The following is a 19,478-nucleotide window of genomic DNA, read 5'->3' as shown; positions in this document are numbered from 1 at the left end:
CGTTTCATACAAAAGGAATTAAACTCTGGTCGCTGTGGTGATAGACCTAACCAATAATCCTAACCTATTACACCACGAGTGATACAGATAACACAAGAAAAGGCATTTGATCTTATGTTATCATCACACTATTTTTACCCGGTGCCAAACACAAATGTTGAAGCGAGTGTCTAGGTAATATCTATCAAATGTAATGATTTTTAAAATATATGCAAACTAAATGTGCTCCAGCCCTTTGAGGGCAGTGTTGAAGTTGTATAGCATAGTGAATTTGTCCAAGTATAAAACTACATTCACTCAACTGTTGAAATAAACTAGTTAAAACACTTGATGCCAAACATGAACATCTTTTCTTCCCAATTGTTTGTAAATTAACATGTTTAGAAAGGATTCCTTGTCATCTCTGATTATATTATGTAGGGCTGGTTACTAATAAGGCGAAATGATAACGCATGATACTGAAAAACAAAATTAAACATTTGGAGTAGACATTCTTTTACTAGTCCGGCCCGTCTGAAAACAGAAAGTCTGGATCCGGCCCAGAGCCAAACTTAGTTTGCATCTCAATACGCTTTTTATGGGCAGAATATTCTGGACAACACTGTGATGTTTATACAAAGGCTAAATTCTTGCAGTAGTGTAAAAAAGAAAATTAAAGCAAGATTTTATACTTAAGTGTTACAAAACTGCTTTGAAAGCTCTAGGTATCTTTTCATTGTTGGTCAATATCCTGATATCAGACATTTTGATGGCTGTTTTCTCCACTACTAATCTATTTACTGTTATCATTGGAAGCTATAAGAAGCGTTTAATTCCGATAGCTTGCCACTGTGCCGCATTGGTCCTGTCGATGTTGGACTTGTTGACATGATGGGCTCTTGCGGTTAGCACAATAATACAAAAATATGGCTAACGTTAATCTACTTCTTAGTATAAACCATTCTTCAGCATGAGGCTCTGAGTCATTAAGTGGTAACTCCGAAGTGACACGCAAAAGGTGTAGAAAACAAAACAAAAAAGGATTAGCAGATAAATGGAGTCTGGGGAAAAAGAAAGCGGGAATTTGTAACATTTCTATACGTGTTTTCCCGTGAGGATGAAAGTCATCCACTTTTCCAAGTAAAGCACTAAGCAAAGGGTAAGTGAGAAAACACAAGCTAGTTGGCAATAATAAAAAACGGTTCCCTGTGAAACAAAAACCAACACCCCAAAGGGGAACAATTTATTCTATACACAAAAGCATACTTTACTCAACACTGGCAGATGAAAACTTGCAAAGCGCATCACTTATTCATCAAAGCCCGTGGTCATGCACTGTTGGAGGTTTGTAAGCAAAATGAGTTGGAAAAATTGCACAGTTTGAAAAGATTCGTGTAATATAAGGATAATGCTTTAAACAAAATTACTTTGAGAATCCTGACATCCGGACAATTCATTCTACAACCACAATAAATTGGCCATTCATTTTCAAACACTCGGTTACATTTCATAGCAAGGCAATCAATTGTACAGGAACTACACTGCTACATATCCATTTCCCCTAACCACTGACTATGCCAACACCTCGAAAGACAAACATTTCATGCATTCACAGGAAGTGACCAGACTCTCCAGCTGTATAATGTATAATGAAGGGAGCAATGATAAAAAACGGTTCCCTGTTGAACAAAAACCAACACCCCAAATCTGTAATCAAAAGATGAATGATTTGCATATGTATCATGTTTCAGGTTAGATGATTTATTTCATTGGTTGTCCAAATGAAAAATTTCCCATTATCAACAATTTAATGATTGTTGATAATGGGAATATTTTCACTGATTGAAGAACTTTTTTGGAAAGCATCCAGGAACTTCCACCAGTCACAGGACACGCCTCCGGTGACCGCTACATCGTCACTTCAAAAAAGGGAAACTCGAACAGGTTTTCTTATATCCTCTTCCAAACGCTCCTCCTGCATAGAAGACCCCCTCTCAGGGGGTGGTGGGATGGTTTTCGCCGGCCGGGACTAAGATTGCCGACCAAGGTCCCCAGGCCTGGGGCCTGACCAACCCAGAGCCACGAGTCTTGGATAGCCCACAGTTCTCTCCATCCCCATCGAAAAGAACAGCCTCAACATCAACCGCCAAAAGGGATAAAGACCTGTTTTTTTCAGCTTCCTGTGCGGTCATGAGCTGCCTTACACACATCCCTCCTCCGAGGGCCCCCCTTTGTTTGAGGTAAGCAAGAAAAGATAATGCAACAATCTGTCTTCAGTGTTTTGGGCAAATATTTCATTATGACACGCTATGGAATAATTCCTGATTATTTAAATAGGTTGATTATCTTAAAACCGGGTTTATTGATCAGTACTGTTAATCTGCTATAATCTACACCATAAATTACTGACTAAAAGATGAATTTGTTTGATACATTTTAAACACTGCGGCTTTAAAGACAAGCTGGTCTTTTCCACAATACATGTGCTCTAAACACTAAACATAAAACACACTGGTGACGTATGTGGGCTTCAAGAGAGATTGGTCCATTTTTTCTTTTACAACAAAATTCATATAATACATAACAGGAGCAAAGCAAGAATTTTAAAAGTACTTAATTCTTTATTATAACCACATTTTTCACCCACAACTCGAGTCCTCAATTTATACATCATAATTGCAGAAATGGAAGTTATCTATCAAAAACGCTATACTTCTCTTTCAATGTCATCAGCGTATAAGTGTCCAGTCGCTGAAGTTTCCTCAACCCAGAGTCAGGAACCTATGGCTTACGAGCCATATATGTCTCGAAGATACAATATAATATGCATACGAAGCAATTGAAATGGAACAAATTGTCACACATGGGAAGCCAGGACAATGCTGACTGCCAATAAAGTTCAGTCCAGAACATATAGGACATAATTTTAACTACAATTTACAGTCAAGTTGTCACACTAACAGAACCTGTTTTGGCTGTAAACCGCAAAATAATTTTTTACATGGAAGGTCATTAAACAATCTATCTTCATTGTTGAGACACTTTATGATGAAAAGTCATATAACATATTTTGAATACCTAGAAGCGCTTGCAAGGCACCTAGAGCAATTTAATTGGTTGAGCGGAGGGAATGGGTGGAGCTATACAAAATGCTTTATCCTCGCCCGTCTGTACTTAACGTAAATACATTGGTATCCTCGTTTGCAATATTTTGTGACATTTTTCCAAACAAACTTTGCTCACACCTTGTTTTGAAACCATTATGTAGGACAAAGCTGATTTTTAAGTGGTATATTTATATTGATTTGGGACACAGGTTCTTGCATTTTTATTGATTTCTCAGATTTGTTTAAATCATCAAATGACACAAAATAAAATGAAATGGGCTGAAGAGTTAGCTTTTGTCTGGAGAGCGGGTTTGGCGTTTTGCTGAAGTTTGTCTTCGAAATAGTAGTAAGTAATTAGTAGTAATTTCCTTGTATTGTCATTCTGTGTAACAATGTACACAGAACGAAATGTCGATTGCACCTGACCCGTTGTAGCGAGCCGATGCAGCCGCAGCCAACAGAGGGCGCCGCCGACCACTTTTTAAGTCTTAGGAATGACTCGGCCGGGGCGCGAACCACCGACCTCCCAGTCTCAAAGCGGGCGCCTTACCATCTAGGCTACTGAGCTGAAATATATGGTATGTCTCTCTCAACCCCTCATAACAGACTAGTCAGCCTTCTGTATCATAAATTGAATTACAATAATGACGTTAATGTGCTGCCTTACCATGAGACTCAGGCCATGAAAAGAAAAAATGGTCAATTCTGGTCAAACGATGAACGCACAAAGAAGGCAACATTCAACCCTGCACTTCACTATGGACTGATATTTGAGTGTGTTTCATTAGGAGTCTTCATTAGCTCCTAAGGAGACTTGTAAGCTCTCCGTATTACTTATTAAAACAATAAAGTCAATGTACTAAATTAATAGTCATACTTGTAATTAGTTGTGTTCTATATCCACCAGTTGAATGAATATCAATAATCCCTACTTTTCAGAATACATTGTTGGTCACTTTGAGTGAATTTCGGACACCCCTAAAAATGTCACCAATATAATAGACTCAATTTACGCTGGAGATTGGGTCTGGGTGAGGTTGGACCCCATTCGTTTTTTAATTTCACTGTTTTCAAATCTACCCATACAATATAAGATCCAAAAGTAATAAAACATTAAATGTGGGGAACGTCGTTTAAGGTGTCCTTAAAAAATGGAAAGTTTAATATTTTGTCTATAGAGTATGTGTTAACAATGCCCAAACTTAAAAGAGCTACTATGTTTTATTTTCCACTGTGTCTATCTGCTTTTATTTTAGTTTGAGCAGAGCTGTTTGAGGAATGGGCGCTGGAGGGAATGCTTCGCCATGCTCGTCCCTACAGGACTTTATTTTGTTTCTTTTTGTCAGTGTAGCATGAAATTGTGAAATTAAGAAAGGCTTGCTTCAAGTAAAATCCAAACTCCACCCCAAACTTTTAAAAAGAAAAAAATAGAAGAGTTTTTTTTGACCGTGTCTAAGAAATGCAAGTGCATTATGAATGAGGTTATGTCAAAGAAAAATGGTGCTTTAAAATCACTATGAGTCTCTGTGACTTTTATACCTAGTTGTGATTTTTAGCACTCGTTATAGGTTGCACAACAGAATACTACAACGTCTACAGGTCATATGATATGTGCTGTCCCTTTAACTTTCTTATTAAGGCGGGGGTCATCCTGAGAGCCCCGAACGGTCCCTTGGCTGAAAATTTGAGACCCCTACTAAATAGGGTGTATCAAGCATAAATACAAATGTAGCGGCTCTCCAGTTAATCTTTCTACTTTCAGTCTTCTTTTATCTCTCATCTTTTCTTCTTCGTTTTCTTTTATCCTCACTGTTAAATGTGCCACGTCCAATTTCGCTGTTACAATATGTTCAACCCATTTTGTAACAATAAAGATATATTCTATTTTATTCTATTCTATTCTAATGTCTGTACTAAAACATTTGAGCTTTTGACAGACATCCCAGTCAGCGTTAACTGTTAAACTAAACATGTAAAAAGAAGGATCAAATCCTTCATATGTTTCCTTTTGTTAGCCCCTCAAAAATGAAACAATAATTCACCATCTGCTTTTTGAGCATCCATCCTTGAAACAGTGAATATTCATTACTTTTGTTGGGGGAATAGATACTCACCAGAGGTGCAACAAAATGCAAATTTGGTGCCAAAACCGAAAATGTGTAAGCTTAGGTTTGAATTAGTAAATACTATTTTTTAAGCCAAAAGATGTATGGACATTGGATCATGATAAAACAGTCAAACACTACAAAGTTGAAACTTTCATGCCAATTTTGTTTGTAATGAAGTGATGTTCAATACAGAAAACCAAAATATTTAAGATAACCTTTTTCACAACACAGTCTTGGTGCCCTCTGCCACACCAAATTGGTATTGCAACAACTCGCTGTCTCAACGGAATTGTGTGCACTCTTATATGCATTGTTTTAACAGACTTAGTGGGTCATAAATCACGTGATACAATGAATCGATGATCCAATTAGTTGCCAACACTTTAAATAGTCGGTTTTATCGATGGTTGTTGCAGCCTTAATTAGTATATCAACCATCATCAGCGCCAGGAACGTGAAGAGATGTTGTTTGTTTTTGTATCAAAAAATGAATTAAACCCGTGGCTCTAGTAACAATTTTTGTATGATAAATTACTACTAAATGTGTTGCTAAGATCCAATCTTGAGAAATCGAGCTTCCTGTCTCCAGAGCAACCCTAAAAGGCTAGGTGGCTTACCAACATAGACATGGAGAAAAAGACATGGCAGGTCTAAAAATAGTAAAACCAGGGGTCACGTAATGGCGGTGTTGATATGTGTAATCAACGTCCTGTGACACTAGCATGCTGAGGTTCTGGGCTCAATTTTGTCGATAATCAATCACAATGCAAAAATATTTAGGCATTGTCAGTGGCTTACAGATAGTGTTTAGGCAACATTTAATTTGGGTGAGTCGCTGGTCTTTTTGTCATACAAGACATTTTTGATCACTGTGAACATACTTTCATTGATGATTGATTGCAATTCCAATCCTTTAATCTTTTAGAATAGTAAACATAGGTTGTTTTAAGCTTACAATTGCACAGAAGTCTCTTGCCATCCTTCTCCACGTGTGTTGAACGGAATTTCAGAAATGAACGCATGGAGTCAAAATCAGAGGAAGGACGGACGGGGATGAATAGAGACTTGCAATAAACAATTGAACACCCGATTAGATTTTATTTAATCACACCCTATTACCAAAAAGAACAATTATTCTTGTAACTTGAATTAATATACTTCATTGTTCCATCAAAATTGTATTATTACCGAGAATGTTCAATGCAAGATTTTTTTTTTCTTTCCCAATTTTATGCATTTTTACAGAGAAAAACTGTCAGGCTGTCATTCTGATGAGATAGAATCAATGGTTCTCTATGCCGACCTCCATTTCCCGTTCTTTGTCAAACAGCTGTTTGTCTGCCACTGTTGCAATAACCTGACAAGCGAGTCCAAAATTGTCCGTTGCACAACTGTCCAATTTACAAACATCAGCCATAATGGCGACCTGTGAATACATTTCAACCAACATTCTCAAGCTTCAGAACATGCAGTATTCAAAATGTTTGGGAATATTCAGCCCGCTTTTTTGATGAGAAATAACGACAGCAACACACACCTTTCCCTTACTGGCCACCATGCTGATCAACAAGTTACATACCATGACATCACTCTATTCCTCTTTTTCTATGCTTGCTATTGTGCAGAGTATAGTTGTAGCAACATGGGGTGATTCATAAAAATGTCACAAATCTTTAAATTTGTTTCACAGCATTGTCGTCTTCTTTGTTATTCATGTCGAGGTGGATGCTCCCTGAAGGGTTGTAGTAAGATACTGTCATGGTTGCCCATTGCCCCCAATTGGCCCCGCCCGTTTGGCGTCAGCTGTAAATGGTAAATGGTCTGCATTTATATAGCGCTTTTCACGTCAATGAGGACCTCCCAAAGCGCTTTACAATGTGCTTCACACTTACCCATTCACACATACACTCACACACCAATAGCGGCCATGCAGCCATGCAAGGCGCCGACCTGCTTATTGAGGCACATTTTCAACATGTTACCTAGTGTTTACTATGTTTGTGTACTGTAATGCTAAATGTAATTCACCCTGGTCATACTGGAAGGGGGATAGCACTTGTGAGGTCCCTTCTCAAGGTTTCTCTTTTTCCTCACGCTGAGGTTTGAGTTGTTCCTTGCCCGCATGTTGGTTTAAGATCAGGTAATTGTGTCATTGTAATCCTGTGCAGTCCTTTGAGAAATTTGTGATTAAGGGCTATATAAATAAATTTGACTTGACTTGACTTGATTGGCTTCCCTCCTCTTTAAGCTCAGTGCTCTCACTCATCCTTTGTCAGTCTGTCAATGAACCGTCTGCACCCGCAAGACGTGTGTTTTGACTGTCCGGTATTCTGCTTGTGTATCCTGTCCGGTATCGATCCCATCTATCTCGTCCAGTTTGATATCAGACTCCAGTCTCCAGTGTCTGGTATTGATCCCGTCTGTCTCATCCTGTATGATACCTTGCTACAATCCCCAGTATCGGGTATCGTTCCCATCTATCTCGTCCTGTTTGATATCGGATTCCAGTCTCCAGTGTCTGGTATCGATCCCATCTGTCTCTTCCTGTCTGATACCTTGCTACAATCCCCAGTATCGGGTATTGTTCCCATCTATCTCGTCCTGTTTGATATCTGACTCCAGTCTCCAGTGTTTGGTATCGATCCTGTTTGTCTCGTTCTGTCTGATACCTTGCTACAATCCCCAGTATCGGGTATCGTTCCCGTCTATCTCGTCCTGTTTGATATTGGACTTCAGTCTCCAGTTTCCGGTATCGATCCCGTCTGTCTCTTCCTGTCTGATCTCTGTCTCCTGTATCTGATATCAATCCTGTCTGTCCCGTCCTGTCCGGTATCGACCCCGTCTGTCCGGTATCTGCTCGTGTATTTGGTATCAATCTCGTCTGCCTCTGGGTTTCTGTTGTTCCACGCCGGACTTCTTCCTTACTTCTTCCACCCAGCGATCGCCGAATCACTGGCGTGTGTGAACGTGCAAGACTGCCCCATTCCCTTAAAATAAAGCTTGTGTGAGAAACGTTATGCATCTGGGTCCTCCTCCTGTTCTGGTTCTGACAGATAAACCTTCAAAGTAATGATGGCAGGTATGAAGAGCAAACCCAGCCACCATATCCATTGTAATCCCGATCCACCCAAGAAACACATAATGTTTGTAATTTTTGTAATTCAAGAATAGGAGGATCATACTTGAAAACTCCGTAGATATGCGATAGCGTTATGCCGTAAAAAGTTTAAGTCATTGCCTTTCAGCATCTTGAGTGAAAGGTTCTAAGACATTTCCCAACACTGAGACGAGCCCGATGAAAGCAGATTAATTCAGTGATAATTGTCCCTGTTACGTAATCGAGGTGATCACAACATAATTATTCCGCGTAGCGTGACAAAAGTCCAAATGATCCTCATCTCCGCAGCGTGAAGCATAGTCCAGAACAAGGTGAGACGTAGCCAGACCAATTAGCTGTCGGCTAATGGCTAATTTGTTGCTCCGGGTACAATTTTCACCATGCAAGATGCAAAAATGACGACAACAGTAATATTGTGGTAACCTTAATTTATCATCCATCCGGCGATTTTACATATTCTATTACGTCTCCGTGTGGCAATGTAAATGATTGGATAAGAAGAGATGTGTCATTCATAGACAAATTGTATCCATCGATGCTGTTTTCTTCTTTGAAAATGATTTATGAAATATAATTTTTGGGTGCTATTTGTGTTAACCAGTTGCAAAAATAGAAATTTAAGACATCAAAGATGCTGGGAAAGTCTTAACTCATGCAACAATTCTGATCAAAATGCATCGTTACAACAAATATATTTTTTTCTATTTTTTTCCTGGAAATGAGTATTTTCACAAAACCTTCCCATATTCACCATTTAATCAAAAGTGATAAAGGTGGATGTACTTTCTTAAGGTCAAAGAAGAGGGTTATTTTGTGGGTTCCATGCTAGTGTTTCCAAACCACGTTCTGATCATGTTAATATTGCGTCAGGGGTCTGGAACCTATTTGACACAGAGAGCCATAATAACTAAATAGTTTTACTTTTATTTCATTTTTGTATACGCTCTCCAGACAAAATTAATTTTCTTTGCGCATTTTATTACACCTTGTGATGTTAGATGATTTGATAACATTTATGAAAAAATAATAATGTATGCGCCTCTGTCCCATATCAACCACTTTAAACTTGTCTCCCTCCCACAGTTACTCAAGATCGTTGAGGCTCATTTTGACCTTCATTTGTTTCATGAATAATGGTGTCGAATAAGGTGCAAGCAGAGTTATTTTACAAAAATGTCACAATATACAGCAAACGAGGATACTGACGTATTTACCTTCGGTGTAAACGAAGCTGGGTGGAGAGAAGTGCGCTGTGTCCATGCTCAGCCCATCCCTACCGCTAAACCATTCATATTTCTCAGTGTTCTTGGATGGTATTTCTGGTATATCAACAGTGAACCTAAATTGTTTAAATAGCACCCATATAAAGCATTCATTAGTGATGTAGAGCCAAAACGGGGTCTGTTGGTGTGACACTTTGACTGTTAACTGTAGTGAGGATTAGCTCTTTATATACAGTACTAGATCAAACCATTTGTACTATTAACGCTATATCAGCTATGTGTGCACCAGATTGACACCACACACAAAGGTGGATAGCTATAAGTGAGATTTGAATAAGAATCATACTATATCCAAGCCATATGTACTCATGAAAAGGGCCATACTGTATATGGCTCGCGTGCCATAGGTCCCCAACCCTTGTTAGGGTTAGGATTGTGTTATTCTGGTTTCAACAGCCAAAGGTAACCAGTGTCAGATCTACTAAATTGTCATCTAGTGTTCACATTTGTTTTTTTTTTGCTCTTGACAAATGGGTCTGCCAGTGTTGGGAGTGAAGCTATTGATGCTGCATAATAATGGCAAATCCACACTTTCCAATCCATCTATCGGCTGTGTGTTCCATTGGAAGGAAGGGCAAAGGTTGTGACTGCAGCTTTGTGCAAATATAAGCAAAAGCAATGAATAAATTCAAGGGTTGCATGCAGTAATTTTCCTTGCAGTTTAGAATGTAACATGAACTGTGAAAGTTTTACAAAAATATAAAATGTAACAGCATGGGGGCAGAGAACAGTTCTCATTTACATTTTTGCTGTAGTAGAAAAGTGTATCTGCATATCCAGCATCTTGAGTGAAAGGTTCTAAGACATTTTCCAATCCATTGCTTTTTATAATATTTAAACTGGGGCGGCAGTAGCTCAGGAGGTAGAGAGCTCGTCTTGGGATCAAGGGATCCTAGTTCGAATCCCGGCTCGTCCGTGTTACATGTCGAAGTGTCCTTGGGTAAGACACTGAACCCCTGATACCCCCAATAACACATACACATACACATGGCTGCAAGGCCGCTATTGGGAAATGTGGAGCACATTGTAAAGCGCTTTGGGAAGTCATTGACTTGAAAAGCGCTATATAAATGCAGATCATTTCATTTCATTTCATTTCAATGCAGTAGGTGGCAATGGTACTCCCTTCTGTAGTTTGATCATATGTAGCAGTGTGCATTGCTTCACATTAGTGTCAGTGAGCTGATTTTCTGCGAATGGCAGAATGCCTATTACCTTCGTATTAGATTTAAAAATTCATTTTCACACTCCGTATTGAAGCCAACACTGCAAAGGTTTTGCAACGTAATTATAGCAAACTGAGCAGAATCAATTGCATTGGGTAGGACTTTGCTGTAAACACAGCCACTGATCTACTAAATTATCATATTTTTCTGGATTATTACCAAACCACATCTGTTCAAAGCATTACTGTTCTTTTTTTCTTACATTTATTGCGCCTTTATTTTTAAATAATCCATTGCTTTTTATAATATTTAAAATCTAAGGCAAGATACTCAGTTACCATCTGTCAGAACAGGCAGTAGACCCAAACGCGTAATGTTTCACACAATGCTTTATTAGGGGATCGGGGAAGACAGGGCGAGAGGAAAAAGACAGCAATCTGGTGGTCGCTGGGCAGGAGGAGCAGGAGGCCCTAGCGAACGAAGCAAGGTCGGAGATCAGAACAAATCGGGCAGCCGGGACGGGAGACAGAGCGTGGTCGGAGAACGAAACAAGTCGGGTAGCCGGGACGAGTGGGAAATCAGGGATCGATACAGGGAAACAGAATCAGGATATGTGTAGCCGCAGCAGGAGAACGGAGCTTGGATTGGGGATCGATACAGGAAACAGAATCAAGATATGGGTAGCCGGGACAGGAGAACGGAGCTTGGATCGAGAATCGATACAGAAACAGAATCAGGATACAGGCAGCCAGGACAGGCGAACAAAGCATGGATCGGGGATCGATACAGGAAACAGAATCAGGATACGGGTAGCTGGGACAGGAGAACGGAGCTTAGATCAGGGATCGATATAGGTAACAGGTCGGGATCAAAACGGGAGCCAGAGTCAAAATTGCTTGCCTTGCATGCGCTGAGTTTCGCAGATGGACAGACAAGGAGTGAATGAAAAAGACGTGTTTAAATAGGCGGGCAACCAACGAGGAAACGAGCAGCAGCTGTGACTAAACAAGTGAGCGCAGGTGAGAGCAATGGGCAAATCATGACACCATCAAATAGATTACTTTTGTCAAATTTATTTGACATAGAATATACAGAGAATACCAAATTGAGAAGATAAATTTCCTTTTTTTACTCATGAACCCACCAACCAAGTCACAAACCAATTCTTCACCAAGTACCTGAAGAACACTTTTCCTGCGCTTGCTAGACAAAATGTTTTCTATTGAGAAGAAACAACAAAAAATGACATAAATATATTTTTTCTATTGTCATATTTAACGTTTCAGCAGATGTTTGCCAATACATTGTAGCATTGGTTGTTTTTTAAGAGGATGTTTGGAACCCAAATTAAGACGCAAGGATTAATGAGTAGATGGCAAGGCTGCTAAAACAGATTTAATGGAGTCAAGTTGTCAATCGTACGGATTATCCCGAGTGAAAAAATCCCCAAAGCTCATCTTTTCCAATCTCTAAATTCCCTCAATCTATCTGCCTCTCCGTTTCTCGCATTAAGTACAATTGATACTTGCACCGACAAACATCGCCCACAAACAAAACAAACTAAATAAGAGAGGATTAAAATTGAGTCATAAATAGATTTCTTACTTTCTCAAAAATAAATTTAAGGAGATATTTTATGTTAAACTCCTCAAATGAAGGTGACTTAACAAGTTCAGTTTGTATTGTAGCCTAAAAATTGTGTTCATTTTTTTGGAACCCCCAGAGATCATGCCATTTGTCAATGACTATAAAAATTAGGATTTCGCATGTTACTTTCACACACAAACGTCTGTGTTGATCATTTCACCCTTGACCGTGACGCAAAAGCAGAAAGAGGAAACTGGTGCATCGTTTAGCTCCTGGATCTACTGGGAGTTGTTTACCAGTAAAAGTGACACCGAGTATGAAGATTTGATTTTATTCAGTGATTTAGAGTGAAGATAATAGTTTTGTAAGAATGTTATTTATGCTAGAATTATCTGAATAACTTATAATATATTACATCGTTACTGACGAGCCTGTCTGTGATATGCACGTATGTGTAACATTAGTATACCATGTTCTCGATTTTATTTTAATTTAAAATTTCCTTTTAAGATGACGTATGTTGTTGGTGCTTGATTTTATCAAATAAATGTCCCTCAAAAATAAGAAAAAACTATAATTGCAACCAATATTTTCTTTTCTCCTAATTTATACACATTTAGGCAGGTGTGACTTATAGTCTGGAAAAAATTGTAGTTTGTTCATAACTTAAAAATTACGCTGTATTGTATGAAGCAACCCTCCTAAAAATGTGTCATAATGGTTGAAATGACCCCAAAGTTGGGTTGTTTTGTAAATAAGATAAGCAACACAATAAATAATATTATTTCAAGAAATGGATACGGTCCTTCTTGACCAGAAAGAGTTGTTTCGACTCAACATACATGTATTTTTAAATATTTTCCTGCACAGTAAACACTAATAGTAGTAGTTTAAATGCAACTATTAACTGGCATTGTATTGACATTTTGTTTTTTCTCCAACAAAGAAAATGTAGCTTTTACACCATCATTTTCAATTTCAAATTTTGTCCGATTTACCAATATGGTGCTTATCCATGTTTGTTTTCACAATAATACTTCTGATCTTGCAAAAAATATTTTCGTTTAAATATGAAATATTGTTTTTGACAGATATTTATTTTTGTACCAGCTACAACAAATATTCATCTATGTAATTTAGTGTACACCTCCTACTGCTCGAAGGGCTTGATGATGTGTCACCTTTACCTATTGAGACTCTTACCTTGAGATGGGTGCCAGTTGTTTTTTGTTTTTTTTGGGGTTTGAACCAATTTATTGACGCTAATAACAGCAAACAAACAAAATTGTGAATATGCTTGTTTGCTGTTGAGATTGTCGTGTTTGTTTGCTGCTGTTGGTGTCGGTGGATTTGTTCAGACTCAAAAACAATCGACTTTGGCTTGGACGGATCTATTGACACTAACAAAGATGTTGCATAACGAAATTGTGAATATGCTTGATTGCTGTTAAGATTGTCGAGAAGGGTTGTTCAAACCTCACATTATTTGTTTGCTGTTATTAGTGTCAATAAATTTGTTCAAACCGAGCTATAAAAAAAGGTTAAAAATATCAGAAAAAAGTTTCAAAACGTCATATTGCCAGACATAACGAAATTGTGAATATGCTTGATTGCTGTTATTCGAATGTAGTTATTTACTTCCCTTTTTGTTCCCTTGAAATCTCGATGTATAGATTCATGTAGTCGTTATACAGTCCCTACATTGTTCTAAGTGGAGTTCAGATTAACTTTTAGGGGGAGGCCTCAAGTCTTGCCTTGAATTTTATCAAAACACCTGCAGGATTGAGTCTGACAAAGGATTGGTGTGAAATTGGGATTTGGAGTATTTTCTACCATCTTGTTTCATTTTTGCCGTAGCCTGTTGTAATCCGCCCTCTGTTATATAAATGAATATCAGCCATTTTTAAAGTGCATGTGTGAAACCATTACAGCCTTGTTTGGTATTTACAAGCCCCCAAAATTATGTATTATTTGTTTTTGTTATAATAAAAACCTCAATGGAACCGCTTCACGCAAGCGTTTTTTTTTTAACCCGTTGCATCTCACTACCCGGATTTTAAAGGAACATACAGAGCAAGAAAAAATGCACGAGTTAAAGAAAGTGTAAAACAAATATACTGGGAGTAGTATCCCCTTCTGATTTTTTTTGCAGCAAACCACAAAAAGGCCAATTTCCTAAACACTGACATTTAACTCTGTCAAAATGTTCAAAGAGAGGGAGGCAAAATATCTTAAATGCTGACAGGACAATTGATTACTCTAACCCCAACTTGTTATAGTGCAGTAGCCCATTAATCAAACTGGCCTCCTATTGCAGCCCTTATGCCCCCTTGGCAACTGTAATTTACAACACCACCAAGTGCCAGATCTGTTTCACTGCCACATACAGTGGCTGCAAGTATGTAGTTGAGTAAAAAGAACAAAAACATGGAAAACGTTCACCTTGTTTTGTGTTTAATAGCTCGTTGCATGTTTGCATTTATTACTGGGCAACTTCGGACTAACTTATGTTCTTCATTTATTTGTTTAAAACAATTTCATTGTTGGTCTTAAGTTTCCTTCAATTTTAAAGAAGCTACACAAGGTTCTGAGGCCAAACATATACAGTATTTTCTTGTATTGTGCTTTGGAAGAAGAAATGACGCTAAAAAACATGTTTACTACCTACACTAGTATGCCAGCAAGTTAAATGAGGAGCTTGAAGGAGGCAAGTATACAAATGCTGACCTGAACACAACTTTATTGTTCATTTAATTTGCAGTTAAATCTAACCAAAACCCTGACCATAGGTCAAAGCAAAACCTAAGCCTGAGTCTAACCTTTGCCCGATAATTTTTATACTGAATCGACCAAAGGAAAAACCTTTTATGTCTAAAGCAAACATCTTACCAGTTGAGCTCCCAGTGATTACATCTCAAACACCGAGTTTAGGGCTTAGACCCTAAAATCTTAGATTGAACCCAAACCCAAACTCTAGGTACAACCCTATGTTCCTACCCTTGAGTTTGTACTAGGCTTGAACAGAGATTGAACACACAACCCTGTATGTGTAAAGCAAATATTTTACCAGTTAAACTCCAAGTGATTACATTTTACCAGTTAAACTCCAAGTGATTACATTTCAAACACCTAACCCCTAATCCCCTAATTCTAAATTAAGTCAGGTGTGTCCAAACATTTCAGAAGCGGGTCGGATTTGGTAGGCTAAAAATATTTGAGGGCCTACTATTCAGCTTGGCATTCTTTGAACAGTCTTTAATAAATTCACCCTCCGTGTAAGGTTTGCACTGCTTGGTGATCAGCACCATTACCTTATAGCTTGCCTTTTTAGCATTTTACTCGCAGGGTCTTGTGAAAAAGCTCTGCTGCGTTGTTAAAAAAGCTTTACGTTTCCTGATTTGTTTCCTGTTAGCTTTGTGTAGTCAGCATGTTTTGTCTGGCAGTGTTTATCTTTGAAAACAGCAAGTCTCTAGGCAAATTAGGCAGACACATTTGTTTCGGATTTTTGCGAAAAGAATACTCAAATTTATCAAATTTAATTTTTTCGAACTGGTGGCCCTCACAGTCATCTTTCCTTTTTTTATTTTCAGTCGGAAATGGAATGGGTGAAAATTTTCACAGAAAGCCAAGAGCCAAGTGGCCAAAAGGCTACTGACAAAATCTGTTGAAATTTCTTTTTTTAACAAAAGTATTTTATACTGCGGTCAATACCAATGGCGGGCCACATATGATTACATTTATGACAGAGGCCAAAATCCAAACTAGGACCAAACATCTTACTAATTGAACTAACACAAATTAGGACCAAAACCCTACCCTTAGCTAGCTAGCTAAATCGATGGATGGATGGATGGATGGATGGATGGATGGATGGATGGATGGATGGATGGATGGATGGATGGATGGATGGATGGATGGATGGATGGATAGATTTATAGGGAAATTCATACTTGCAGCAGTATACTTGTGTTGAAAAATAAAGCAAGAAAATAAAGAAATAGAATACAAAAATACCCAATTTAACGTTTTGCTAGAGTATTTAAAAAGTTCTACAGAAAATACACACTGTAATAAAAATAGGGTAATATAAAAATGTGGGGGTGGAGTTAAAGAGCCTCATGGCAAGGCAAACTAGGACCAAAACCCTACCTGTAGCTCCAACCGAAACCCTAACCGAAGCTCCAATTGAAACCCTAACCCTAACTTTAACCAAAATCCCCAGACTAAAACTCTTTTCTTAGGTCCAACCAAAACCCTAAGCCTAGGTCCAACCCTATAGTTTAATCAATTGAAAGATGCGTGTGATTACAATATTTTTGTTTTGTTTTTTGAGGGAGATTAAACTAACACTATTTTCCACTAATACCTTATTATGCCGATTTTTCATTTTAAGAAGCTGCTGTCACTTAATTTTAACTTAGAACAGCAGATGTTATTTTTCCAACACGAAAGAAAGACAAAATGCAATAATTGAGTCAATTGTTCATTATGTTTGGAGCATGTCATCCACTGCCATTTTGTGGTATTGTGTACTTTCTAAATTTAAGGGGCTCAAAAGCCCCTTTCCTTCTAAATCAGAATGATAAATGATACCTTTGTACTTTGAGCTAAAAATAGCAACAATGCAATACGCTCTCAGTCGAGTCAGTCTGTGGTTGCTAAGGACCTGCTGAACTAGACAGGGCTACCATTCTATTTTAGTTTTCACAGTAGATCCAAACAAATGATTTAAAAAGCTGTCCATGTGAAATTATAGCTAAGTGTAACAATAGTGAGCGTTCATAATAGAAGTGGGCCAAAATATGGCCCGCGAGCTACATGCGGCCTAGTCAGGCTTTTAAATCCATCCGCCAAATGAAAATGGTGAATGTTTAATGTACATAATATACAATATATACATAAAAAAATTATACTAATACCAAGCAATACAAGTAAAATAATGTAGGTTTTTCTGTGCCAACATTGTCCCAATTGTCCCGTTGTGTGAAAATACTACGACAGAAAATACTACAAAGCTAAATATCAAATTTAGTGCTTGACAAAACGGATTTAAGTATCATTTTGCTTTTATTTTGAAAAGAAAAAAACATACAGACATTCAAATAAAATACTACATTAATACTGTAAAACAGAATGGTACCACAAAAATACTACTACTAGAAATATAACTGAAATACCTCAAACAAAAATATTTTAAATATAATCAAGAAATACTACTAAAATACAACTCCAGAAATGCATCTACAGTAATACTACAAAAATACTGCAGAAATAATAATACAGAAATACTGAAAAAAAAGCTACAAATATACTATAAAATTACAGCTACATAAATTCTATAAAAATACAGCCACAGAAAAAGGAATCAATAAAAAATGCTGAAAACAGGGACTTAATATATTAATTTGCATTAATTGTGAAAAGAAAAGAACTACATAAATGCCAAAAATACCAATGCAGCAAGAATGTGAAACAAATATAATAATGACAACTTTGGGACAGTCAAATTATAATTCTAAATAACATACATTTGATTTCAGGACACTACTTTTTAATTCTACATGTTAGTTTGTTGGAATCATGTATGCATTATTGGAAACTGCATTTAATTTCCTTTGAGAGGTGTCGGCAAACCAAAATGTTAAAAAAGCCATGTCGGACCCAGAAAAAAACAATGACTGTAGCGGCAAAAAAATGAAATGCCTTATAAGGAAGGAAACACATACTGTGTCTAGCTATATTCATTGGAAAACATAAAAAATGTTTACTATTTGTGTTCCTACAGAAAACATATCTTTTCCATCATCAAACATTTTATGAAAAGCTTCAGTGAGCCAACTAGAGTGTCAGGCACCAGAAACGGAGACAGAACCCAATTGCATTCGTTTCTTAGTTTTATTTGAGAAGGAGACAAAGGCTGGCACCCACAATCCAGTGATCGTTAGTTGTGGGGAGCAGGTAACTCGGGATGCGGAAGTGGCACTTCTGTGGCGAGCGATAGCGGTGTCAAAGACAGGAAAACAAGTTGGTTTGTCGGGGCGCTGGAGCAGGGACGTGGTAAAACAGAAACAGGTCGAAGCCGGGAGACGTACAAGAGCCAAAAAACAGGGAGTCAGGGTCGGAAGGCTTGCCTTAGCGGGAGCTGAAGGTTCGCAACGATTGGACGCCGGTAACAGGGAGCCGGGGGTTTTAAAAAGTGGCAGGAGCCAATCAGCGACCAGGGCTGTTGGCGCCACCGGGGCAGCCGCAGGTGCCCCCAATCAGTAATCATGACATAGAGAGGGCCAAAGAGCCGCATGCAGTTACAGAACAAGTTAAGTGGGTCAAGAACTCCAAATTTCTTGGAGATGGAAAGCATCATTCTTTGCCTATTGGTGCTTTAGTAGGTCCAGAATTTAAAAAAAAAAAAATCGAAATTGAAAAAGATTTGCAAAAACTGTTTTACGCATTTGTACAACTCAGATCTGAATGTCATTGACGCACAGGCAAACACAGGCAGAAACGGGTTAGGGTGACTTCTTAGTCAATCATATTGCAAAATAAAATGCATGATGGAAATCCGCGAAGTAGCGAATCACGGTACAGCAAGGGATTAGTGTCATGCAATTAAAGTTGTGTAAAGAGACCCGACAAAAACGACAAAAGAATTGTTGACTGTATGACTTATGCAGGCAACTTCCTACAAAACGTTGCATCATCTGAAAGCTTTGCACATCTGTCTCCGGCTCCTGAGGAAAAGAACACCTGTGCTGATGAAAGGAGAATTATTGAAGACGTCAACCTTCTGAAGGGCTCGTATGTCATTTCAGAGTGAAATCGCAATGGCAGAAGTAGGTAGTCTAAAAAAAGCTTCTTGATTGGTCAATGCAACATTTTACAAGTAGTTATGTTGTACTGCCAAGAGATATACTTCTATCTACCCTGGTCATATCCCTCGAGAGGGGTGACAAAGCAAGACAAACATACAAAAATAAAGAAAATAAAAAAGGGAAAGAGTAGCAAAAAACACACACGAAATTTTTTGGACCATGGCCAACCCAAATCCCCAAACACCCAAGCAAGTTAAGCACTACGGTACCCAAGTTGGTCATACTCTCGTCTCTTCAGATGAAACAGGACGCACAAAAGCG

General features: G+C 38.2%; 1 protein-coding gene across 7 annotated transcripts in view; it reads right to left on the bottom strand.

Moving 5' to 3' along the window:
- The window catches only part of whrna (whirlin a), a 220,340-nt gene that overhangs the window by 138,124 nt on the left and 62,738 nt on the right, over positions 1-19,478 (bottom strand). The window lies entirely within an intron of this gene.

Source organism: Urocampus carinirostris, chromosome 16 (genome assembly GCF_059441175.1).
Source record: "Urocampus carinirostris isolate Australia breed hairy pipefish chromosome 16, RoL_Ucar_1.0, whole genome shotgun sequence".
Classification (NCBI taxonomy): Eukaryota; Metazoa; Chordata; class Actinopteri; order Syngnathiformes; family Syngnathidae; genus Urocampus; species Urocampus carinirostris.
This window is presented reverse-complemented; position numbering and strand designations above follow the sequence as displayed.